The sequence below is a fragment of the Pelophylax lessonae genome (genome assembly GCF_965119305.1).
Source record: "Pelophylax lessonae genome assembly, chromosome: 3".
NCBI classification, from domain to species: domain Eukaryota; kingdom Metazoa; phylum Chordata; class Amphibia; order Anura; family Ranidae; genus Pelophylax; species Pelophylax lessonae.
The window spans coordinates 407596853-407622826 of NC_138770.1; positions in this window are offsets into that span (position 1 = coordinate 407596853).

Below are 25974 nucleotides of genomic sequence, written 5' to 3' on the forward strand. Positions count from 1 at the left end.
TGTAAAATAAAAAATACTTATAGATCACAATGAATCTCCAACATGTGATAGAAAAACATTCAAATAATCAATCAAATAATCTCAGATAAATAGAAAATTCATAAAAACAATGCATAAATAAGTATATAAAGTGATGAGTGCAGGAGTGGTGATGTAATATCAAACACCAATAGCTAAAAAATGTGACAGTGGTTCAACTTCTTAAAATAATTGCCAAAATCCGAAAGTAAAGAGTATAGTGAAAATGATGATATGAAAATGAATCATATAAATCCAAGAAATACTCAATAAATATTATATGTGAATCAATATAGTGCTAAAAAGTCCATAAAAAAGGTATAGTAAGTGAATAAAGTGCTCAATTGTCCATTAAAAAGATCAAGTGAATTAAAAGATGAAGTAAAGATTCCAGTGACAGCCAGGTGCAGTGGTAGGTGAGTTAACAATCCAGCATTAAGTGTAATGGCCGCTCACCTCCATTCACACTCAAATGAGCGTTTAGGTACAACCTTTCACCTCTTGATCTTCTCCAATGGGTACAATACTTGTGTATATCGACAATCTCCCAATCACATGTAGCACTCCAAGATATGTATATATAGGTCTCAGCAATAATCATCCGTATACTCCTTTCCCTATAGGGCGATATCCTCTTTCCACCACAGTATATCATTCATCCATTCCGGTTAAAATACAAGAGGGAAACTCTCATGGTGCAGTGAATCAGGGTATAATTTAATAAAAAATGCAGGTCACTTACAGTAAAATATGGCACGATGCATAGAGCTAACAACAGAGCCACCGATGCGGTAAACTCCGATACTTCCACTCTCGGCCGTAGATTAGAAGTGACGTCCGTACGGCTTCTCTCTGACACGTTGCGTCACAAAACCACGTGACTTCTTCAAAGAATCTTTACTTCATCTTTTAATTCACTTGATCTTTTTAATGGACAATTGAGCACTTTATTCACTCACTATACCTTTTTTATGGACTTTTTAGCACTATTTATTCATATAATATTTATTGAGTATTTCTTGGATTTATATGATTAATTTTCATATCATCATTTTCACTATACTCTTTACTTTCGGATTTTCGCAATTATTTTAAGAAGTTGAACAACTGTCACATTTTTTAGCTATTGGTGTTTGATATTACATCACCACTCCTGCACTCATCACTTTATATACTTATTTATGCATGGTTTTTATGAATTTTCTATTTATCTGAGATTATTTGATTGATTATTTGAATGTTTTTCTATCACATGTTGGAGATTCATTGTGATCTATAAGTATTTTTTATTTTACACCTTTTCTATATTTTTATATCACATTATGGATATTTACTGATCTTATTATACCACTTCATGATTAATTTTTCATAACTTCTGATACTTTTATTGTATCTACTTTAACAAGAATGCAAATAATATATCTTTTTTTGATTTTTGATTGTTTTCTTACTAAGTATATGTCATTTTGCTTAAGCACAATTATTGTATCACTGCTTTTGTTGATTGTTTTAATACTTTTTATACTGTATGTGTATTTTTCACAGGTGAATTCTGATCATTTATGACTTTTTCATGCACATGTTATGTTATGTATATATTACAATATTATTTAATAAGTTGATGATATATATTTTTTTCATATATGAAGGTTTGCACTGCACTTGTTTTGGACATTTATTTAGGTTTCATGGTGAGAACCTTTTGTAAGTGCTGGCTTGCTGTGATTTAGGTTCTCCTATGTTGCGCAAAAGTGTATTTATTTTATAAGCTTCTGTGCTGATACACATTTCCCAAGCATATTCCGCAATTGTCACAAATTAAAACTAACTTTCTATGAAAATGGAAGGTCTCTCTCTTTGAAGACACATACTGTATCATTGTGTTAAGGTAGCCATCCTTGTATAGACAGGGCTGCACTTCTTTATGTTAGAACCTCTAGCAAGTAAGTGACATCACCAAATCTCACTACAAATTTCCTGAGACCAGATAGAGGCAGCATTGTTATAGATCTCACCCTGCAGATATACATCTATGAGGTTTTAGGTAGAGGAGTACCTAGGCTAGTACCACTGCTATTTTTTAAGAGGAATTCAAGGCAAAGGGCACTTTTTTAGGATACTACTTAGGCACAAATAACATTTCAAGAATTTTCCTATTACATAGTAGATCTTCACTTTTTAAGTTTGTTTCTACCTTCAGGATTCAGTATTAAAAATATGTTTCCGGGGACCAACAGGGGCTTTTGTAATGCATGTGCATTGTTCATGATGTAGTCAGGCTTGGATTTTAAGAATGGCCACATGAGCCATGACCTAGTGTGGCAAAATTCTGGGTGGGGTTTTGCCAGTTTGCTTTATTGTTATCCCATTTTTATTATTTTTATTAATATTATTATTATACAGTATGCCTTTATAAAAACTTTCAGATGCAAAATGCAAGTGTAGAACAAACACATTTAACTCAAGCACCTGTATTATGGTGCAATAAAATCAGTAAACAGAAGCACCCATCTGAAATCCAATCCTCATATTAAATTGAATAACCCCCTTCCTACTTTTATGCCTGTTTTTCCTGGTAACTACTTGTTTATGATCTAAACAGTCATAAAAAAAAAAAACAATTTAATAAAGCTGGCTACACAATACACAATCTTCTTTTACAATTTTCCATTAGATTTACCAAAACCATATATTATGAGTTTAAACCTAAACACTTACAATTTGTATGCAGTCAGGCAGGCTATTGCACTACATAGATGAAGGTAAATCTAAAGGAAATTGAACAAGAAAATTGTATAATGTGTAGCCAGCTTTAGACAATGTATCTGAATATCTGCAATTTAACATTTATAAGCTATTTTTTTTTCTAAGAAGCATTTAGATATCCTATATGTAGATACTTCTCTCCTTAGACAAAGCTCACCGTAATCTCAGCATAGTCTGTCTGTTAAGGAAGTGTTGCTAAATGTGTAGTGTCTGATCATCTTGTTGCTTTTGTCTCACGGACACCTCCAGGCAGTAGCAGAGCACTCTGTGTGGCAAGCTAAGCTAAAGTAAATGTTGAAATTGTTTCTAATCCTTGTGTTTGACTTTCTTTGGTACTGATAGCACTCAACAAACACACGTTTTAAATTTGTTTGTAACTACTTGCGATACTTTACAAACAGCTGCTTTTAAATGACTGTTGGTCCCACAGTTATTTAATGTAAAGTAATTGTCTTGTATAATTTAACTAATGGTTAAATTATACATTTTTATGTTTGAAAATGTTGATTTGCAATGCATTGGTCAATAGTGATGTCGGGAACCTAAAATTCGCGGTTCGCGAACGGCGAACGCGAACATCGGCAAATGTTCGCGAACCGGCGAACCGGGCGAACCGCCATAGACTTCAATAGGCAGGCGAATTTTAAAACACACAGGGACTCTTTCTGGCCACAATAGTGATGGAAAAGTTGTTTCAAGGGGACTAACACCTGGACTGTGGCATGCCGGAGAGGGATCACGCAAAAAAAAGTTCTTAAAAATTATAATTTTTTGATAGAGAGCCAATTATTGGAAAAATTAAAAAAAAATAAAAATAAAAAATTTCTTTGGATTTAGCATCTGGGGGGTCTAAAAAGTGTACCTGTGAAGTTTCAGCTCTGTAGCATGTCCAGAACCCCTAAAAAACAGCATTTTTCTTATATTTTCAGGAATATGGCTTCTCTGCGGCTGGCTTTTTCTCTTGCAGGCATTTATCGGGCATTTTTTTAGGCAGGCATGTCATTTTTTGTATTTAGTGTCTGGGGGGTCACAAAAGTGTACCTGTCAAGTTTCAGCTCTGTAGCATGTCCAGAACCCCTAAAAAACAGCATTTTTCTTATATTTTCAGGAATACGGCTTCTCTGCGGCTGGCTTTTTCTCTTGCAGGCATTTATCGGGCATTTTTTTAGGCAGGCATGTCATTTTTTGTATTTAGTGTCTGGGGGGTCTAAAAAGTGTACCTGTCAAGTTTCAGCTCTGTAGCATGTCCAGAACCCCTAAAAAACAGCATTTTTCTTATATTTTCAGGAATACGGCTTCTCTGCGGCTGGCTTTTTCTCTTGCAGGCATTTATCGGGCATTTTTTTAGGCAGGCATGTCATTTTTTGTATTTAGTGTCTGGGGGGTCACAAAAGTGTACCTGTCAAGTTTCAGCTCTGTAGCATGTCCAGAACCCCTAAAAAACAGAATTTTTCTTATATTTTCAGGAATACGGCTTCTCTGCGGCTGGCTTTTTCTCTTGCAGGCATTTATCGGGCATTTTTTTAGGCAGGCATGTCATTTTTTGTATTTAGTGTCTGGGGGGTCACAAAAGTGTACCTGTCAAGTTTCAGATCTGTAGCATGTCCAGAACCCCTAAAAAACAGCATTTTTCTTATATTTTCAGGAATACGGCTTCTCTGCGGCTGTCTTTTTCTCTTGCAGGCATTTATCGGGCATTTTTTTAGGCAGGCATGTCATTTTTTGTATTTAGTGTCTGGGGGGTCACAAAAGTGTACCTGTCAAGTTTCAGCTCTGTAGCATGTCCAGAACCCCTAAAAAACAGCATTTTTCTTATATTTTCAGGAATACGGCTTCTCTGCGGCTGTCTTTTTCTCTTGCAGGCATTTATCGGGCATTTTTTTAGGCAGGCATGTCATTTTTTGTATTTAGTGTCTGGGGGGTCACAAAAGTGTACCTGTCAAGTTTCAGATCTGTAGCATGTCCAGAACCCCTAAAAAACAGCATTTTTCTTATATTTTCAGGAATACGGCTTCTCTGCGGCTGTCTTTTTCTCTTGCAGGCATTTATCGGGCATTTTTTTAGGCAGGCATGTCATTTTTTGTATTTAGTGTCTGGGGGGTCACAAAAGTGTACCTGTCAAGTTTCAGATCTGTAGCATGTCCAGAACCCCTAAAAAACAGCATTTTTCTTATATTTTCAGGAATACGGCTTCTCTGCGGCTGTCTTTTTCTCTTGCAGGCATTTATCGGGCATTTTTTTAGGCAGGCATGTCATTTTTTGTATTTAGTGTCTGGGGGGTCTAAAAAGTGTACCTGTCAAGTTTCAGCTCTGTAGTATGTCCACAACCCAAAAAAAACAGCATTTTTCTTATGATTTTTAGTAGAAAACTAATGCAGTGTCTTTCCAGCTGTCTTTTTTTCTTTCTGGCAAGCTGAAATATGATATGCCAAGGCAAACATGCCTATCAGTTGAGCTATGACACAGACAACACTGCATACATGGGGAAATATGTAAAACAAAAAACAGGAAAAGGAAATTAGGTGACGGTAACAAAACATGATATTGTGATTGGCCAAATAAAAAGTCACCTCGCGATGAGGTCGCGCCAAAGTCGCGCTAAGTCGCGCCAAAGTCGCACTGGAAGCGACGCTACTTTAGTGGTAGCGGCAGTGTAAACCAGCACTAAAACATCCAGTGTGTGAATACGATCAGGTATGATGTTTTATCGGTCAAGTAGTGTAAGGGTTACGCCCGTTGCCCGCTTCACAGTGACAGACCAAACTCTGACAGACCAAACTCCCCGTTTAACAGTCAGTCAGTCCATTTGCACAACCGCAAACTCCCCATTTGCACAAGGTTGGATACCAAGCTAGCCATGTCCCGTTCCTTGTCCTCACTGACATCATTGAAGGTCTCTTCCTCCACCCAGCCACATACAACACCAAGGGTCCCCGAAAGGTGAGAACAAGCCCCCTGGGACGCCTGCTGTGGCTGGTATTCCACCTCCTCAAAGCCACCTTCCTCCTCTGACTTCTCTTCTTCAGACTCCTCTCTCTGCGTTGCCACAGGTCCAGCAATTGACAACGACAAGGCTGCTTCTGGTGGTGATGAGGACCACAACTCTTCCTCTTCATGCTCATCTACAGCCTGATCCAGTACTCTTCGCAGGGCACGCTCCAGAAAAAACGCATATGGGATGAGGTCGATGATGTTGCCTTGGGTTCGACTGACCACCAGGGTTGTCATCTCCGCAAAAGGACGCATGAGCCTACAGCCATTGTTCATGAGCATTCAGTAACGCGGCCAAAAAATACCCAGCTCCGCAGAAAGAATGAAAGAAAATGAATGTTTTTTTTTATGAAAAATTATCCTGCGGATCGCTTTTGGTCTGTACACAATGAAGCAACGACCTTATCATCTGGGGTGTGCCAACACAATCCTAGAGGTGATCGCTTCATTGTGATACGCAAGCCCCTTCACCACGACAAGGTAACGATCACGAAGGGGAATTGACACATGTATGTGCCTTTTTTTTTGTTTTTTGTTTTTTTGCAGCCACAGTGTAGCACCAGAGGCCAGAAAAATTAGGCATGTACACATGCATGAAAAAGTAGGTATTGTTGCAGCCGCTGCTGTAGCAGCGGCCTGAAAAATTGAGGTTTTAAGGCAGAAAGTGCACTAAAACATTGCTGCTTGAACCATAGTTGGTGGCAGAGACGTCACGTAAGTCATCCGGCATGCAGAGAATGATTATATACAGCAGCGTGTGGACCATTTTTAGGCCAAGGCATCTCAGTCATCACCAGGCCTTTTTTAGTCAAATGCATCCCCCACTGTCAGTCCCTTCGGGATCCATGCCTCATTCATCTTAATAAACGTGAGGTAATCAAGACTTTTTTGACCTAGGCGACTTCTCTTCTCAGTGACAATACCTCCTGCTGCGCTGAAGGTCCTTTCTGACAGCACACTTGAAGCGGGGCAGGCCAGAAGTTCAATGGCAAACTGGGATAGCTCAGGCCACAGGTCAAGCCTGCACACCCAGTAGTCAAGGGGTTCATCGCTCCTCAGAGTGTCGATATCTGCAGTTAAGGCAAGGTAGTCTGCTACCTGTCGGTCGAGTCGTTCTCTGAGGGTGGACCCCGAAGGGCTGTGGCGATGCATAGGACTAAAAAAGCTCCGCATGTCCTCCATCAACAAGACGTCTGTAAAGCGTCCTGTCCTTGCCGGCGTGGTTGTGGTGGTAGGAGGAGGATTACTTTCACCTCTTCCCCTGTTGGATTCCCGTTGTGCTGTGACATCACCCTTATACGCTGTGTAGAGCATAGTTTTTAACTTATTTTGTAGCTGCTGCATCCTTTGCGACTGCCGGTAATTGGGTAACATGTCACAGACTTTCTGCTTATACCGGGGGTCTAGTAGCGTGGCCACCCAGTACAGGTCGTTCTCCTTCAGCCTTTTTATACGAGGGTCTCTCAACAGGCATGACAGCATGAAAGACCCCATTTGGACAAGGTTGGATGCCGAGCTACTCATGTCCAATTCCTCGTCCTCACTGATGTCATTGAAGGTGTGTTCTTCCCCCCAGCCACGTACAACACCACGGGTACCAGATAGGTGACAACGAGCACCCTGGGATGCCTGCTGTGGTTGGTGTTCCTCCTCCTCAAAGCCACATTCCTCCTCTGACTCCTCTTCCTCACACTCCTCTTCCAGTGTTGCCGCAGGTCCAGCAATCGATGGTAAGGCTGTTTCTGGTGGTGGTGATGGTGACCACAACTCTTCCTCTTCCTCTTCACGCTCATCTACGGCCTGATCCAGCACTCTTCGCAGGGCACGCTCCAGGAAAAAAACATATGGGATGATGTCGCTGATGGTGCCTTCAGTGCGACTCACTAGGTTTGTCACCTCCTCAAAAGGACGCATGAGCCTACAGGCATTGCGCATGAGCGTCCAGTAGCGTGGCAAAAAAATACCCAGCTCCGCAGAGGCTGTCCTAGCACCCCGGTCATACAAATACTCGTTGACCGCTTTTTCTTGTTGGAGCAGGCGGTCGAACATTAGCAGTGTTGAATTCCAACGTGTCGGGCTGTCGCAAATCAAGCGCCTCACTGGCATGTTGTTTCGCCGCTGAATATCTGCAAAGTGCGCCATGGCCGTGTAGGAACGCCTGAAATGGCCACACACCTTCCTGGCCTGCTTGAGGACGTCCTGTAAGCCTGGGTACTTCTGCACAAAACGTTGCACAATCAGATTCAACACATGTGCCATGCACGGCACATGTGTCAACTTGCCCAAATTCAATGCCGCCAACAAATTGCTCCCGTTGTCACACACCACTTTGCCGATCTCCAGTTGGTGCGGGGTCAGCCACTGATCCACCTGTGCATTCAGGGCGGACAGTAGTGCTGGTCCGGTGTGACTCTCTGCTTTCAGGCAAGTCAACCCCAAGACAGCGTGACACTGTCGTATCCGGCATGTGGAATAGCCCCTGGGGAGCTGGGGGGGTGCAGTTGGTGTGGAGCAAGACGCAACAGCAGAAGAGGACTCAGCCGAGGAGGTTAGCAAAGAGGATGGAGTAGGAGGAGTAGAGGAGGTGGCAGCAGGCCTGCCTGCAAGTCGTGGCGGTGTCACCAACTCCTCTGCAGCAGAGCCACGCATTCCATGCTTGGCAGCCGCCAGCAGGTTTACCCAATGCGCAGTGTACGTTATATACCTGCCCTGACCGTGCTTTGCAGACCAGCTATCAGTGGTCAGATGGACCCTTGCCCCAACACTGTGTGCCAGACGTGACATGATTTCTTTTTCCACAATAGAGTACAGGTTGGGGATTGCCTTTTGTGAAAAATAATTTCGGCCGGGTACCTTCCACTGCGGTGTCCCAATAGCGACAAATTTTTTGAAGGCCTCAGACTCCACCAGCTTGTATGGTAAAAGCTGGCGGGCTAAGAGTTCCGACAAGCCAGCTGTCAGACGCCGGGCAAGGGGGTGACTCTGCGAGATTGGCTTTTTGCGCTCAAACATTTCCTTCACAGACACCTGACTGTGGGCAGGTGACGAGCAGGAACTGCTGAAGGTGAGAGGCGGAGGGGCGGGTTGTTGATAGGGGGCATGGAGGACAGCAGTGGTTGACGTGGCTGAAGATGCTGGACCAGGAGGAGGATGGTGGCTTTCAGTTTGTGTGCTGCTTTTACTCATGTGTTGATCCCATAGGCGTTTGTGATGTGAGATCATGTGCCTTCGCAAAGCAGTTGTACCTAGGTGGGTGTTGGACTTCCCACGACTCAGTTTCTTTTGGCACAGGTTACAAATGGCATCGCTGATATCAGAGGCAGACACACAAAAAAAATGCCACACTGCTGAGCTTTGCAAGGACGGCATTCTGGTGGTGGCAACAGCTTGCGTTGATTGGCGTGCTGTCTGGCTGACCCCGGGTGCCGAATCTACATGCTGTCTGACTGCGCCACTAGCTCCTTGCGATGACCTCCTCCCCCTGCTTCCAACTCGTCTCCTCCTCCTCTCTGTCTCCCCATCTGAACTTTCCCCCTCTTCTTCTGCTCTTCGAGCAGGCACCCAGGTGACATCCACAGACACATCGTCATCATCAGCCGCTTCACTTGACAACTCAGCAAAGGCAGCAGCAGCAGGTACAACATCATCATCATCACAATGTACGTCCATGTGTATAATGCTGCCTGACTGAGACATATCCCCGTTATCTACATCCTCTGGCACTAATAGTTGCGCATCACTTATTTCTTCAAACTGATGTGAAAATAACTCCTCTGACGGATCAAGTGAAGCGGCTGTGGTGCTAGTGTTGGTGGTGGTGCCGGCGGGCTGGCGAGTGATAAATTGAGAGGTGCCCGAAGCTGAGCTGGAGGAGGATGGTGCATTAAGGTTCCGAGCGGAAGCTGTAGACGATTGGGTGTCCTGTGTAAGCCAGTCAACTATGGCCTCAGAATTTTTTGAGTTCAGGGGCTGTGGTGGCCTCTGAACACTGGGCATTATTCTAGAGCCTAAGGAAATCACAGCACCACGACCACGACGGCCCTTGCGGGGTGGCCTGCCTCTGCCTGTCATTTTTTTTTTAATGTGTTGTTACTGTTGTACTATGAGTGCAAGCTGCTGTGCCACCTTATATATCAGTGGTGGGTGGGCAGTGGCACAGTACACTCTCTGTGGACCTGACAGCAGTCACTGGCACCCAGGCAACTGCAATTTAAAAAATATATATATTTTTTTTTACTTTGCAAGCTGCTGTGCCACCTTATATATCAGTGGTGGGTGGGCAGTGGCACAGTACACTCTCTGTGGACCTGACAGCAGTCACTGGCACCCAGACAACTGCAATTTAAAAAATATATATATATTTTTTTACTTTGCAAGCTGCTGTGCCACCTTATATATCAGTGGTGGGTGGGCAGTGGCACAGTACACTCTCTGTGGACCTGACAGCAGTCACTGGCACCCAGGCAACTGCAATTTAAAAAAATATATATATATTTTTTACTTTGCAAGCTGCTGTGCCACCTTATATATCAGTGGTGGGTGGGTGGGCAGTGGCACAGTACACTCTCTGTGGACCTGACAGCAGTCACTGGCACCCAGGCAACTGCAATTTAAAAAAATATATATATTTTTTTTACTTTGCAAGCTGCTGTGCCACCTTATATATCAGTGGTGGGTGGGCAGTGGCACAGTACACTCTCTGTGGACCTGACAGCAGTCACTGGCACCCAGGCAACTGCAATTTAAAAAAATATATATTTTTTTTTTACTTTGCAAGCTGCTGTGCCACCTTATATATCAGTGGTGGGTGGGCACACAGTGGCACTGCAGTGGGCACAGTACACTCTGTGGACCTGACAGTCACTGGCAGCCCAGGCAACTGCAATAATAAAAAATATTTTTTTTTTCAATTTATTGCAACAAGATGCTGTGCCAACGTATATATATCAGTGGTGGGCAGTGCACTGCAGTGGGTACAGTGCACTCTGTGGACCTGACACAGCACTCACTGCAATTATGACAGAGAAAAAAAAAATATTTTTTAAAATGCCAGGTACTGTGCCTGTGCCACCCGAAATGAGTGTGGTGTGCACACAGTACAGTCTGTGGTAGGTCTGTGGCCTCTCACACACAGCGGGCAGGCAACTGCAGTGTACAATAGATATATATATATATATATATATATATAAAGAAAAAAATCTATTACCTTACCAGCCCTTGAAAGGGCTTTTGGGGACACTATATATATATATATATGTATATATATAAAAATAAAAAAATCCTCAATTACCAGCCCTTAAAAGGGCTTTTGGGGACACTAGATAGATATAGATATATATATATATGAAGAAACAACTCAATTACCAGCCCTTAAAAGGGCTTTTGGGGACGCTAGGTATATATATATATATATATATATATAAAAAAAAAAAACACAAATACCAGCCCTTAGAAGGGCTTTTTGGGGTGCTGATATTACAGCAGTAGTGGACCAAGAACACTGCAAGACCAGGAACACTGACTAACTGTCCCTAGCTTAACAGCAGCAGCAGCAGCAGCAGCTCTCTCCCTATTCTCACTACACACACTGCTTCAGAATGATCTAAGATGGATGCTGCCCTTGCTTATTTATAGGAGGTGGGAGGGTGTGGGAGGGAGGTACGCTGATTGGCTGGAAATGTGTCTGCTGACTGTAAAGTTCAGGGTCAAAGTTTGCCTCAATGATGTCTTATGGGGGGCGGACCGAACATCGCATATGTTCGCCGGCAGCGGCGAACGCGAACATGCTAAGTTCGCCGGGAACTGTTCGCCGGCGAACAGTTCTATACATCTCTATTGGTCAACACATTTCATTTTGCTATGGTCTTGAACCAAAAAATGGAAGCATCTGTATTACTCAAAGCTGTCACTCTACTAAAAAAGATGACATAATCACTATTACTCACAGCTGTATGCAAGTACAACATTTTTTACATTCTAATTTCATAATTGCATCTGGTCATCACACCTAATCTATGCTTGCTGTAGCAAAAGTCCATTCCATTACAGCTATATAATTTCTTATTAAATTCATTTGCAGAACAAGATCTCTGTAGTAAAATTCTTCAAATAACATCCCATTACTAAATAAGTAATTACTTTAAATCAACTTTTCAAGATACATTATGCAATAGTAACAAGCACAGTGCAGAACTACTCAGTTCAAGTGTGTCTTTTCTTTAATTTAAATTGCTATTTAGTACTGCACTATTTTAATTAGTAATTGTGCGATCATGGAACACTGTATGGAAAATAAATTTATATAATTTTTGTTTCGCACAAACAGAGCTTTCTTTTGGTGGTATTTGATCACCACTGTTTTGTTTTTTATTATATAAACAAAGAAAAGACTTTGAAGAAAAAAATCAATATCTTTTGCTTTCTGCTATAAAACATACCCAATAAAAAAAAAAAGAAAAATCAAATTTTTTTCATAAATTTAGGCCAAAATGTATTTTAATATATGTCTATGGTATAAAAAAAAAAATCTCAATCAGTGTATATTGATTGATTTGTGTGAGTGTTATAGTGTCTATAAACTATGGTATATATACTGAAATGTTTATTTATTTTTTTTTTTACTTGTAATGGCAGTGATCAGCGACTTTTAGTAGGAATTTGCGGCAGATAATCTGACATTAACTTACACTGGGTGGGAACTGACTAACTGCCACTGACATCACCAGTGACACTAATGCAGTGATCAGTGATAATACTATACACGGTCACTGTACTAATGACACTAGCAGGGAAGGGGTTAACATCTTGGTGTAATCAAGGGGTTAAGTGTATGCCTAACAAGTGTCAATGTATGTATTATGTGCTACTTTTTACTAAAAATCTAATTGTTTCTTCTCCCTGGTTTGCACACGCCCTGAATCTGGAAGCAGGGAGTGACGTACAGGTACAACGCTGTGCCTGTAGGAACCACCCGTCTGCAGTACAATGCCAGCGGGCAGTCCTGAAGTGGTTAAATTGGTTCAATGAGTAAAATAAAAAATGACATCTTTGATACAATCTGTCACTAGTATTAACACATTTTTTCTTTTGAATTTACATGTAACATAGTTCACTAGTTGATCCTGCCAGCAGATCTTTAGGGCCCTTTCACACGTATGTCTGCAAATCATCCTATTTTTTTGCGGATGATTTGCGGACATAATGTAAGCCTATGGCATTGCGGATGTCAGCGGAATACCATCCGCTGACATCTGATTTTCTTCCTGTCAGTTCTGTTCCTTTTTTTTGAACTGAACAAAACCTTATTTTTGTTCCGTTCAAAAAACGGAAAGGAAGGAAAATCGGATGTCAGTGGTGTCATCCGCTGACATCCGCAAACCCCCATAGACTTACATTATGTCCGTATATCATCCGCAAACGGATGGGATGATATGCGGACATACGGAGCGGATGACAGAAATGTCATCCGCTCCGTGGAAAAAAAAAAGGACCGCAGCGGAGCTCTCACACGGAGCGGCTGTGTGAAAGAGCCCTTAAACTCCGGTTATTGTAATAGGGTGACATTGTGGTTTATTCATACAGCAGCATTGTCATCCTATGGACAAGGTAGTCTTACATAGAATGTAGTTCTAAGTTAGTAAAAAGCAAAGCCTAAACCCAGTTAACACTTTTTAAGAAGTTACAGGTACAGTTTTGTTTCTGTTTTGGAAAAAGATTTTAAACCCGTATGAATAAAAGCTGGCTGGTCTAAGCTCACAAACTAGTGTAAGATGGTTTGTCCCAAAACTGTAGTTAGCACTTTTGTTGGACAGCTTGGCCCTATTAGAGGGTGAGTAAAAATAACAGAACTACTGGCAGAATTAACCGATAATAAAAGTATGATATGGGGAACTCAGAACTCACCACTGATATACTGTATACTGACCTTTCAACCTTCACATAAAATATATTGTGCCTTTTGGGCTTTCAGTTGAGCCTAGGACCAAATGTCCATCCTGCCTGAATCACTGATGAACTCTCCCTAACACAATTATTCACCCATTAGTGATGTGTAAATCTCTCCAAGTTGGATTCACCAAGGGTTCCACAGATCTTGTTCAAAACTGAGGTCTATAGAGGAAGGAAATCTTGGACATTTTTAGGACCAATAGGCTAACTACTGACAAGAAAAGGCAATATTGAAAAAATTAAAATTCTTCAAAAAACATGCTTGGGGAATGCCTTAAACCTGTACATGGAGTTATGGATGTAGATGAAATAACTGTGTAAAATTGGCAAGCAGCAGGACATTTTATTTCACAAGGGAGAATTCTCTGAAATGTACTAAATAAAAAAGTACAATCAAGTGTTTTACTACAAGAATAAAGAAACCATGGATGACGCAACAGTGTACAATTTGCTAACAGCAAGACACATTTATTGAGCAAGGCTAGGACCAAATATACTAGCATTAAAAAGTACATGTTGGGAGTTTAATACAAGAATTAAAGGCACGGTAAACATTCCTACCTGCACCTTGTGTTTTTCACCTGCATAAGATAGGCATTGATCATGTAGCTTGTTAGTGTCATTAGTTGCCCTATGCGCACAGCCTATAGTACAGAAAATCCTCACATTCCTTTTCCAATAGTTATTATTATCAAGTAAGGCAAATAAACACAGGGAATATAATTACACTATTACCTAGTTAAAACAATGAACACATTTTGAAGTATATAATGCCTTTAAGATATTGCAGAGAACACAGCATTGTAAATTTGGCCAGCTTAAGGACCATTTCAATCAGGAAAAATAGGGCTGGTATATGCCCAACTGTTATGTTACCTATGGGCATAAGTGCTCCACTACAGATTTATTGTGAGATGGTTTAGGAGCACACTGTTCTTGCACTTAGTTTTTATTTTTCTTTCAAACAAAATAGCCCCCCATCCCCCAAACAAGAGTTCAATCGAAAGGAAAGAAACAGTTTAACCTTGCATAACCTCAAACAGCGTAACCTCAAAAAAAGGCCCCATTGACTCAAAATAAAAGCCAGTACCCCCCGCCCCCCCCCCTCCCCCCCAAAAAAAACATTTATATATACAGTATCTCACAAAAGTGAGTACTCCCCTCACATGTTTATAAATATTTTTTACATCTTTTCATGGGACAACACTGAAGAAATTACACTTTGCTGCAATGTAAAGTAATGAGTGTACAGCTTGTATAACAGTGTAAATTTGCTGTCCCCTCAAAATAACTCAACACACAGCCATTAATGTCTAAACCACTGGCAACAAAAGTGAGTACACCCCTAAGTTTAATGTCCAAATCGGACCCAAAGTGTCAATATTTTGTGTGGCCACCATTATTTTCCAGCACTGCCTTAACCCTCATGGGCATGGAGTTCATCTGAGTTTCACAGGTTGCCACTGGAGTCCTCTTCCACTCCTCTATGGTGACATCACAGAGCTGGTGGATGTTAGAGACCTTGCACACCTTCTAAGGATGCTCCACAGATGCTCAATAGGGTTTAGGTCTGGAGACATGCTTGGCCAGTCCATCACCTTTACCCTCAGCTTCTTTAGCAAGGCAATGGTTGTATTGGAGGTGTGTATGGGGTCGTTATCATGTCGGAATACTGCCCTGTGGCCCGTCCTCTGAAGTGAGGGAATCATGCTCTGCTTCACTATGTCACAGTACTTGTTGGCATTCATGGTTTCCTCAAAGAACTGTAGTTCCCCAGTGCCGGCAGCACTCATACAGCCCCAGACCATGACACTTGACTGTAGGCAAGACACACTTGTCTTTGTACTCCTCACATGGTTGCCGCCACACACACTTGACACCATCTGAACCAAATAAATTTATCTTGGTCTCATCAGACCACAGGAGGTGGTTCCAGTAATTCATGTCATTAGTCTTCTTGTCTTCAGCGAACTGTTTGCTGGCCTCCTTTTGCATCATCTCTAGAAGAGGCTTCCTTCCAGGACGACAGCCATGCAGACCAATTTGATGCCGTGTGTGGCGTATGGTCTGAGCATTGACAGGCTCACCCCCTACCCCTTCAACCTCTTCAGCAATGCTGGCAGCACTCATATCTCATGTATATTTCCCAAAGACAACCTCTGCATAAAATGCTGAGCATGTGCTCTCAAAAAGATATAATAAAATATTTACAAAAGTGTGAGGGGTGTAATCACTTTTGTGAGATACTGTATATATGTATATATATATATATATATATATATATATATATATATATATATATATATATATATATAGATGTAGCACCCTCCTAGGTAAGTGCTAGGAAAACGCATTAAGTGGCTCTTTCTGCTCATCAGGAGAGCCTGATCTGTTAGTTGTGCCTGTCATGTGTTTCTAGATGTGATTCACTGGGTCTGAGGGAGTGTCCCCACTGTGTCCAATGAGGGAGCTTGTTGGACAGTGGAGGAAACCTAGCCAGTGACACATGTCCCAGCAGTCCCAGTGGGAGGGCATTGTTGCAATGTATCCTGGGATTGCCAATAAATACGGTGGGAGCATATGACAGGGCGTCTTTTGGTGGGAGCAAAGTCCCAGGAGGAGGTGGACGGTTGTCTCTCCTCCTGCAGAGTGAAGAAGGTGGTCCAGGCAGTCGGCCTAGGAACCTGGAGTGGAGCTGGGCTGCAGAGGATCCAGTGTGCTGACCAGTGGAGCTGTTGGGCAGAGGACTTTGGGAAAAATAGTATTGTGAGTACTGAGGGATCTGCCTAAGTGTCTGCCTAAGAGAGGGGACCACTCCAGAGAAGTCAGAGAAGATCAGGGAGCCAGCTCATTCAGGGCATTACAGTAATGGGGGTGCCAAGTAGTTAAACTCTGAAGATAGGGATAAAGAGGGCACCAGGAAGGGCCCTGAAGTTGTTCAGCAGTACAGTCCACCTCAGAGTACAGCTTGGCTCAGGATAGAGGAGGCACGGAGCACTTAGGCCTGGTATGTCCTCAATGTGTCACTGTGACCATGCGGGTGCGGGTGTGAAGCCAGTGTGGGCACTGTGGCTATCTGCTGCTGCGGGCGGAGAAGAATGATTGAGGGTCGGCTCAGACAGCTGTGTATGTTGTGGGAGACAGGAGTCACTCGGGTCATGTCAATTCTGGACCTCTCCGCAGAGGTGGGAGAGGAGTCGCCAGGGTGCTGATGCAGCTGGAGGCTATGCTATGCAACCTGGCAGTTGTTCAGCCTGTGCAGCAAGAGAAACACGATTGCCAGAAAAGGGGTGCATGCAAGTAGTGCAGGCCAGGAAGTGGCCACTTCATGCGCCGAAGGTCACCGCAGCAGGGAAAAGGTCTGCTCCCATTCCCATTAAGGAGGAAAGATGGCCAGCAGCAGTCAGGGCTCCTTCAGCAAGCGTGAGTAGTGAGATGGAGGCCGGGGCCATCAATGTGGGGTCTCCAAACTTCCAAAACCGATTTGGATCCATTGAGGAAGGGATTGACAATTGGAAGTCAGAGGATGAGACTGAGTGGGACTGGGGATCTGAGGCTAGAAGCAGTCCGCCATGTCTTGACAAAGTAGAGGCGCCTGATGAGGTAACAAGGGACTCTGTGGTGAGAGGGGAGCTGGCCCAGAGTCTGGGGTTCTGTGAGGCCTATGTTAGTAGGGTTCCAAATCTAACCCCACCCACGAACTATGCCTGGGCTCGGGATCAAAACGAGGCCTACAGCTCTCTCATCAGGCGTAAAGAGAGCCCATTTTCTCCAGCTGGGAGAGAGAACCTGAAAACCCTTCCCAGATTTTCAAGGATGCAGCGGTGACTGCAAAGAAAGATTGCTATGGAATACGGGTACGATTACCCCTATGCTCCGCGGGAGATTATGCTACAAATAGAGGCAAGTAGAGGGTCTTGGTGCGATGAAGCCACCTGGGACTTTCTGTTTATCCCTAAGCTTCACAGGAACTCCACAAGAGCAGACCTCTGGGAAAAATTCAAGTCAGTGAAAACTCAGTGGAATTTTGGGCGGTCTATCTATTTGGACCAAGTGGAGGTCCGCCGCCTAGGTGGATCAGGCCAGGCTTGGTCGGTCTGTATCAGAGACAGTCAAGGAAACCTGGTGAGAATCCCTCATCCAGAATATTATATCTGAGGAGAGACTATCTTGCAGAAAAAAAATAGCTGGCTAGCTTAACCAAAGAGCAAACAACGTTAGTTCAAGTGTTGCTGTTGGGGCCTGTACCCCTTTTTCATCAACCATTTCCCCTTCTAATCCTGCAGAAATGGGTTGGGACTGTCAAGTATGTCTACAAATGTAAACTCACTGTCATCCCCTCTTCAGAAATTGGGATTGACCCACATTGCTGTTCTACAGACCCCTTAGGCCACTAGGCCAGGGTCATGTAAAATAAGAGGAACTCCAACCTCATAGATCCTTTTGGCCATCAGGCTGGGATCATTGGATTACAAATGCTGTTGCAGTTTCGGTGAGACTGTCCTTAGGCCATTGGGCCACAGTTGATCTATGCGGGTGGTCGTTACAGGAATGGGTGGGGCATCCAAGAAGTTTGGTTGGGGGTGCTCTGGTGCCAGAGGCCCCCAAAGAAGCTATCTCTGACTTGGCAGGACTATGGGTCACTAAGGCTCCAGTGACCTATCCTGTTTCAGACCAAGGATAGTGCTGTTGGACCACAGCAATGAGATGCTGCATACACTCTTCTTTATAAACTCTGCATTAGGTAGCCAGTGGTAGGGCACAGACTCACCTACAAGGATGGATGTGGGACATTGTGTCAAGGCTGGACCGTAGAGAAGTCAGGGCTTAGGATGGGAAGGTCGCTGCTGCGGGGAGGTTCTTCCCATCATTGCCAAAATATGAGATAGCTACACTGTATATTTCTGTGTAAATGCCTAACCTTTTCCTTTCCAGATGACACCAGTCTGGAGGTAGTCAGTCAGGAGGTATACTGTATGTGTAAATTTATTTTTCAGTACCCACCAAACGGAGTTTGTTTGGTGGGGGGCGCATTATTTTTCCAAGTTTGTGGGATACTCCTGGATTTTTGGCAGGATTTTTGTAGGGGATGGCTGCCCCAGAGCCAACGGGATGTGGCTCATTTTAGGTGGTGGGTGGATGTAGCACCCTCCTAGGTAGGTGCTAAGAAAACACATTAAGTGGCTCTTTCTGCTTAACAGGAGAGCCTGATCTGTTAGTTGTGCCTGTCATGTGTTTCTAGATGTGATTCATTGGGTCTGAGGGAGTGTCCCCACTGTGTCCAATGAGGGAGCTTGTTGGACAGTGGAGGAAACCTAGCCAGTGACTCATCGTGTTTTATGGCAGTCCCAGAGGGAGAGCATTGCTGCAATGCATCTTGGGATTGCCCATAAAATATAGAGGGAGCATATGACAGGGCGTCTTTTGGCGGGAGCAAAGTCCCAGGAGGAGGTGGACGGCTGTCTCTCTTCCTGCAGAGTGAGGAAGGTGGTCCAGGTGGTCGGCCTAGGGACCAGGAGTGGAGCTGGGCTGCAGAGGATCCAGTGTGCTGACCAGTGGAGCTGTTGGGCAGAGGACTTTGGGAAAAACAGCATCATGAGTATGGGATCTGCCTAAGGGTCTGCCTAAGAGACGGGACCACTCCAGAGAAGTCAGGGGATCAAGGAGCCAGCTCACTCAGAGTGTTACAGTAAAGGGGGTACCAAGTAGTTAAACCCTGAAGATAGGGATAAAGAGGGTGCCAGGAAGGGCCCTGAAGTTGTTCAGCAATACAGTCTACCTCAGAGTACAGCTTGCCTCAGGATAAAGTTTACCTCAGGAAGCTTAAGCAAAAACTTTTCACAGCCAAGGGCAAAGTGAAGCAGCGGCCTAGTCCAATTTCAGCATTACTCAGTGTTACTAAGTGTTAACCAGCATTAACCAGCATGTATTCAAGTTGTCCCTGTGTAAGGTTCTGGCACTCTCAGTGCCTCCTATCACATCATTTCCGGGTGCTTTCCATCTACCTAGATAGATGAAGCACATATAGGTGTGTTTACCTTTAAGACTGATGCTGTCATCACTGAGCGACGGACTGAACAGCTATTTAAATCACCAGCTCTCACTCACATGTGTTCGTTCAACCTGCTTTGTGCCTTGATGCTAACCTGTCTTGAAGCTCTCATGCTTGCAAGCATACCTCGCTGTCGGAACCACGCTGCGCTGATCCCTGTATCCCCCTACCGGATCATCCGCTCTTGCCGAACCTCTCCTCTGCTACATTGCTACTAGTGATAAGTACCCCACAGGGGAAACCTCTATAACCTTCGTACTAAAGCTTACACTATCTAGCTCTGCATACTAAGGACTATTATTACATCTGCATTATCTAAGATTGCTAGCTCTTGAGCCTACTACCATCTGCTCTTGCACTGGGTTGGTCTCTCCTGTATGTTCACTAGTACTCTATCATCTGCTACCATACATGATTGCTAACCTATCTGCATCCCATCTGCTACTATCTTACTTTCAAGAACATTTCCTTTCAAGTGTCTGTCATCTACCATCTCTACCCAACCTGTCTCTTCAGCCTATCATCACTGTGTTACTATATACATAAGTCACTCTAGGAACATCTTATTGAGTGTGTGTATTTACTTGCTGAATTGAGATCATCCACACATGATGAGTCTTTGGGAGTTGGGATTGGTGTCTCAGCGTTTCTCTACATGACTACTGAAGTGGAATATTTCTGCAGCTGTAAATCCACATCATACATAAAACGCAGGAGCGTTACAGATTGAACGAACCAGATAAAATGGATTCAGCAGAAATGACCACTCAGGTGACACAGTTAACACAACAAGTAACTGCGTTAATACACGCACTTACTGTATTAAAAGAAGACAATCAGGCTCTGACGCAGCAGGTGGCCAGACTGACACAGCCTATTGCTGCTCAACCCCCAGAACCTCTTGTCCTTCTACCAGACAGGTTTGATGGTTCCCGTTCCTCTTTTCTTTTTTTTCGTATGGATTGTGAGCTCCTATTTATCCTTAAGCCTAGGACCTATCATAATGACTTTATTAAAGTGCATGCTGCCATTAATTTGCTTTCTGGCAAAATGAAAACGTGGGCATACGAGAAACTGCAAGAAAAAAGTCCGATCCTAGACAATTGGGAATCATTTGCAATTGCGATGCACTCCCAGTGTCTCCCCTCCCAAAAATCTACTCCTAAACCTGCTCCAGGTAACCGCAGACCCCGGCTACCTAGGGAAAAAAGGAAACCAAATGAATATGGTGATCCTGCCTGGTCATGGTCCAAGCCTGCCTTAAACAGTCAGCCTTGTCACTCTGACACATCTCATTTGAACCCTGATCCTACAGAGATGGATGAGGAGCCTATGGAGATTGGTGCCGTACATACTAAGTTGTCCTTACAAAAAAAAAAAAAGATCACAGGAGAATCTGTGGCCTTTGTTTTTATTGTGGAGAAGGGGGACATTTCATTACATCCTGCCCAACCAGACCCCATAGGCCTAAGGCTCTCCCAATGGAGGCCAGGCGAATCCGAACTGTCTTCCCTGAAAAACAGCCTGGAAATTACCAAGGCTGTTGCCAGCCCTGTCCCCGTTCTATATCAGAAAAGGACACCCAGAAATTGGCAGATGTTGGTATAGATACTCCTATTTTTGCAAGTACATTTCTAGCTTCCAATGAAAACATTGAGATTCTTGCACCTGACTGCGTACGCGCTTCTAATGGCACGGTGGTATGTAGGAAGGATCTGAGGATGTTTGAAGAAGCATTGGTTGCTAGGACTACTAGGATTACTTCGGATGGTTATGCGTCCAATTCTAGTGAGGGGTTCATGTAGCAGACACCCTAACAACAAATGATCCGATTCTCACATCGGTTACCAACATGATCCGATTCTCGTATCGGCAACAAGTGATCCGATTCTCGCATCGGTTACCAACCTGATCCGATTTTCATATCGGCAACAAGTGATCCGATTCTCAGATCGGTTACCAACCTGATCCGATTTTCATATCGGCAACAAGTGATCCGATTCTCACATCGGTTACCAACCTGATCCGATTCTCATATCGGCAACAAGTGATCCGATTTTCACATCGGCAACCAGTCTTATCCGATTCTCGTATCGGCAACCAGTCTTATCCGATTCTCGTATCGGCAACCAGTGTTATCCGATTCTCATATCGGCAACCAGTCTTTTCCGATTCTCACATCGGCAACCAGCTTTTTCCGATTCTTATATCGACAACCAGCCTTAGAGACCTTCCGGAGCCGGCCTTACGGGGGGGTACTGTAAGGTTCTGGCACTCTCAGTGCCTCCTATCACATCATTTCCGGGTGCTTTCCATCTACCTAGATAGATGAAGCACATATAGGTGTGTTTACCTTTAAGACTGATGCTGTCATCAATGAGCGCCGGACTGAACAGCTATTTAAATCACCAGCTCTCACTCACATGTGTTCGTTCAACCTGCTTTGTGCCTTGATGCTAACCTGTCTTAAAGCTCTCATGCTTGCAAGCATACCTCGCTGTCGGAACCACGCTGCGCTGATCCCTGTATCCCGCTACCGGATCATCCGCTCTTGCCGAACCTCTCCTCTGCTACATTGCTACTAGTGATAAGTACCCCACAGGGGAAACCTCTATAACCTTCATACTAAAGCTTACACTATCTAGCTCTGCATACTAAGGACTATTATTACATCTGCATTACCAACCTGATCCGATTCTCATATCGGCAACAAGTGATCCGATTTTCACATCGGCAACCAGTCTTATCCGATTCTCGTATCGGCAACCAGTCTTTTCCGATTCTCGTATCGGCAACCAGTCTTATCCGATTCTCGTATCGGCAACCAGTCTTATCCGATTCTCGTATCGGCAACCAGTCTTATCCGATTCTCGTATCGGCAACCAGTCTTATCCGATTCTCGTATCGGCAACCAGTATTATCCGATTCTCGTATCGGCAACCAGTGTTATCCGATTCTCATATCGGCAACCAGTCTTTTCCGATTCTCACATCGGCAACCAGCTTTTTCCGATTCTTATATCGACAACCAGCCTTAGAGACCTTCCGGAGCCGGCCTTACGGGGGGGGGTACTGTAAGGTTCTGGCACTCTCAGTGCTTCCTATCACATCATTTCTGGGTGCTTTCCATCTACCTAGATAGATGAAGCACATATAGGTGTGTTTACCTTTAAGACTGATGCTGTCATCAATGAGCGCCGGACTGAACAGCTATTTAAATCCCCAGCTCTCACTCACATGTGTTCGTTCAACCTGTTTTGTGCCTTGATGCTAACCTGTCTTGAAGCTCTCATGCTTGCAAGCATACCTCGCTGTCGGAACCACGCTGCGCTGATCCCTGTATCCCGCTACCGGATCATCCGCTCTTGCCGAACCTCTCCTCTGCTACATTGCTACTAGTGATAAGTACCCCACGGGGGAAACCTCTATAACCTTCATACTAAAGCTTACACTATCTAGCTCTGCATACTAAGGACTATTATTACATCTGCATTATCTAAGATTGCTAGCTCTTGAGCCTACTACCATCTGCTCTTGCACTGGGTTGGTCTCTCCTGTATGTTCACCTGCTACTCTATCATCTGCTACCATACATGATTGCTAACCTATCTGCATCCCATCTGCTACTATCTTACTTTCAAGAACATTTCCTTTCAAGTGTCTGTCATCTACCATCTCTACCCAACCTGTCTCTTCAGCCTATCATCACTGTGTTACTATATACATAAGTCACTCTAGGAACATCTTATTGAGTGTGTGTATTTACTTGCTGAATTGAGATCATCCACACATGATGAGTCTTTGGGAGTTGGGATTGGTGTCTCAGCGTTTCTCTACATGACTACTGAAGTGGAATATTTCTGCAAGTAAGATAGTAGCAGATGGGATGCAGATAGGTTAGCAATCATGTATGGTAGCAGATGATAGAGTAGCAGGTGAACATACAGGAGAGACCAACCCAGTGCAAGAGCAGATGGTAGTAGGCTCAAGAGCTAGCAATCTTAGATAATGCAGATGTAATAATAGTCCTTAGTATGCAGAGCTAGATAGTGTAAGCTTTAGTATGAAGGTTATAGAGGTTTCCCCTGTGGGGTACTTATCACTAGTAGCAATGTAGCAGAGGAGAGGTTCGGCAAGAGCGGATGATCCGGTAGCGGGATACAGGGATCAGCGCAGCGTGGTTCCGACAACGAGGTATGCTTGCAAGCATGAGAGCTTCAAGATAGGTTAGCATCAAGGCACAAAGCAGGTTGAACGAACACATGTGAGTGAGAGCTGGTGATTTAAATAGCTGTTCAGTCCGTCGCTCAGTGATGACAGCATCAGTCTTAAAGGTAAACACACCTATATGTGCTTCATCTATCTAGGTAGATGGAAAGCACCCGGAAATGATGTGATAGGAGGCACTGAGAGTGCCAGAACCTTACACCCTGCCTATTGTGCAAGGTTTCATTCAGTTGGAGTAACCCACTCCTCCCTTCTCCTATCCAAGTTCCAAATAAAATATAAAAACCAAAGATACTGGACTGATTCTTGTCTGAGGTAAAACACTTGGGAAAATGCCAGAATGTTCTGTTTTTGCTAATGGTAACCCAGGAGAACATGTAACTAGCAGCTCCCTTAGGAGTAGTGCAACACAAGACTCTTCCATGAAGGAACAGTGCCCAGCTTGCAGCTGCTCCAGATTCCAGCATGGCCTGAGTACATTACTTGCCCCCATATCTAGCACTTGAGAAGTATGGGATCCGGATACCCTACTTATACATGAGTAATACCACATGGCTTTACCAAGTTGTCGCTTCCACGCGTTTCCTTATTTTTGCACAGTGGCAATGCTTTTGCACAGCTTTTTTTAGATGTTATGAATCTTTAGTTTTTTTCTGCTCCCAAAAATGTTGCACCATTTTATGTTTTTTATTACTAATGTTTGGGCTATGGAAGACTGGTATTCTAACCTACCATTTGAGAACTTGCTGTAGTGTTACACATTTATTGTGTTTTGTTTTTGAGATACATGGCTTTGCGATTACAGTTTTTCAATAGACCACTGCTGACTTGCCGCCCCAGACCACAGCTGTTTCCTAACTATATTGAATATGTCTTACTTCATCTCTGAATAAATTCTCAAAATTACTTGGTGTTGCTGAGTTCTTTAACATAGCTCGCTGCCTCTTCCAGAAGAATCCTCTTTATGGTCCTGCAGCACCAGAAAGAACTACATGGCATTCAAACTAATCTCTGTTTATGTTGAGTTCCTCTCTTTGACTATCCATTATGCTTCAGCCTTGAAAATAAAATATCACACTTGTTCTCTAAAGATTCGCTGGTATTTCTAGTAGCATTTACTTCAAACACCTCCAAAGATTCCTTCCTTTCTCACAATTAGGAGAAATTGTAATTTCTAGTCAATACAAAAGTATTTTTAATAACAGTAAGCATGCAACAGCAGCATTTATGAAATGTATACACTCTTGAAAATACAATGGTTTGTTTCTGTATTGAATGTAGTTTCTCTGTGCTATGTGTGATGGACAGCTATGCACTATTATCTAAACATTTATATACAATACCGAATGAATTGATTCACGTCATCATATGAGGTATATTGGAAAAATTGTGAATTTTACATCTTTTTATTCACTCACCCAAATATATCAATATATGTATTCCTTCTATCTTTAGGGAATCACAAGATCCTATAATTCTCAGTCATCGCTCCCTTGCAATTTTGTAGCCTAAACTGTGTTGGTAAGCCCTGTCTTTTCTGGGCCCAAGTGCCTGCTCTATTCTTTTTGCTTCTTGTTCTTGTGCTTTTCACATTTTACCAAATTGCTGCTTATAATTTCACGTTTTCTTGATGTTTTCAATTAACAAGGTAGAAAACACGTAATCAAAACAGTTACAAGGTAGTTCCTCATGCAGAGGTCGGCATAATAACAAGCGCATAAGCAGAGGTCGTTACAGTGCAACCAGTTAGTGTCATACCGTACAAAATAACAAAAAACACGTAAATTGTGCCACAACTTGAGGGTAACGCCAATATATTCCAATTAGTTTAGGCCGTATATCAATTATTATTATACTGTAAGGCCTAAAATTAGCACATCCTATAACCATAGTTGGAATGGAAATCTCCAAACCAAAAACATTGTAAATTGCTGTAAATGGTAATGCAGAGGCTACCAAGTAGAAGGTGTCTAA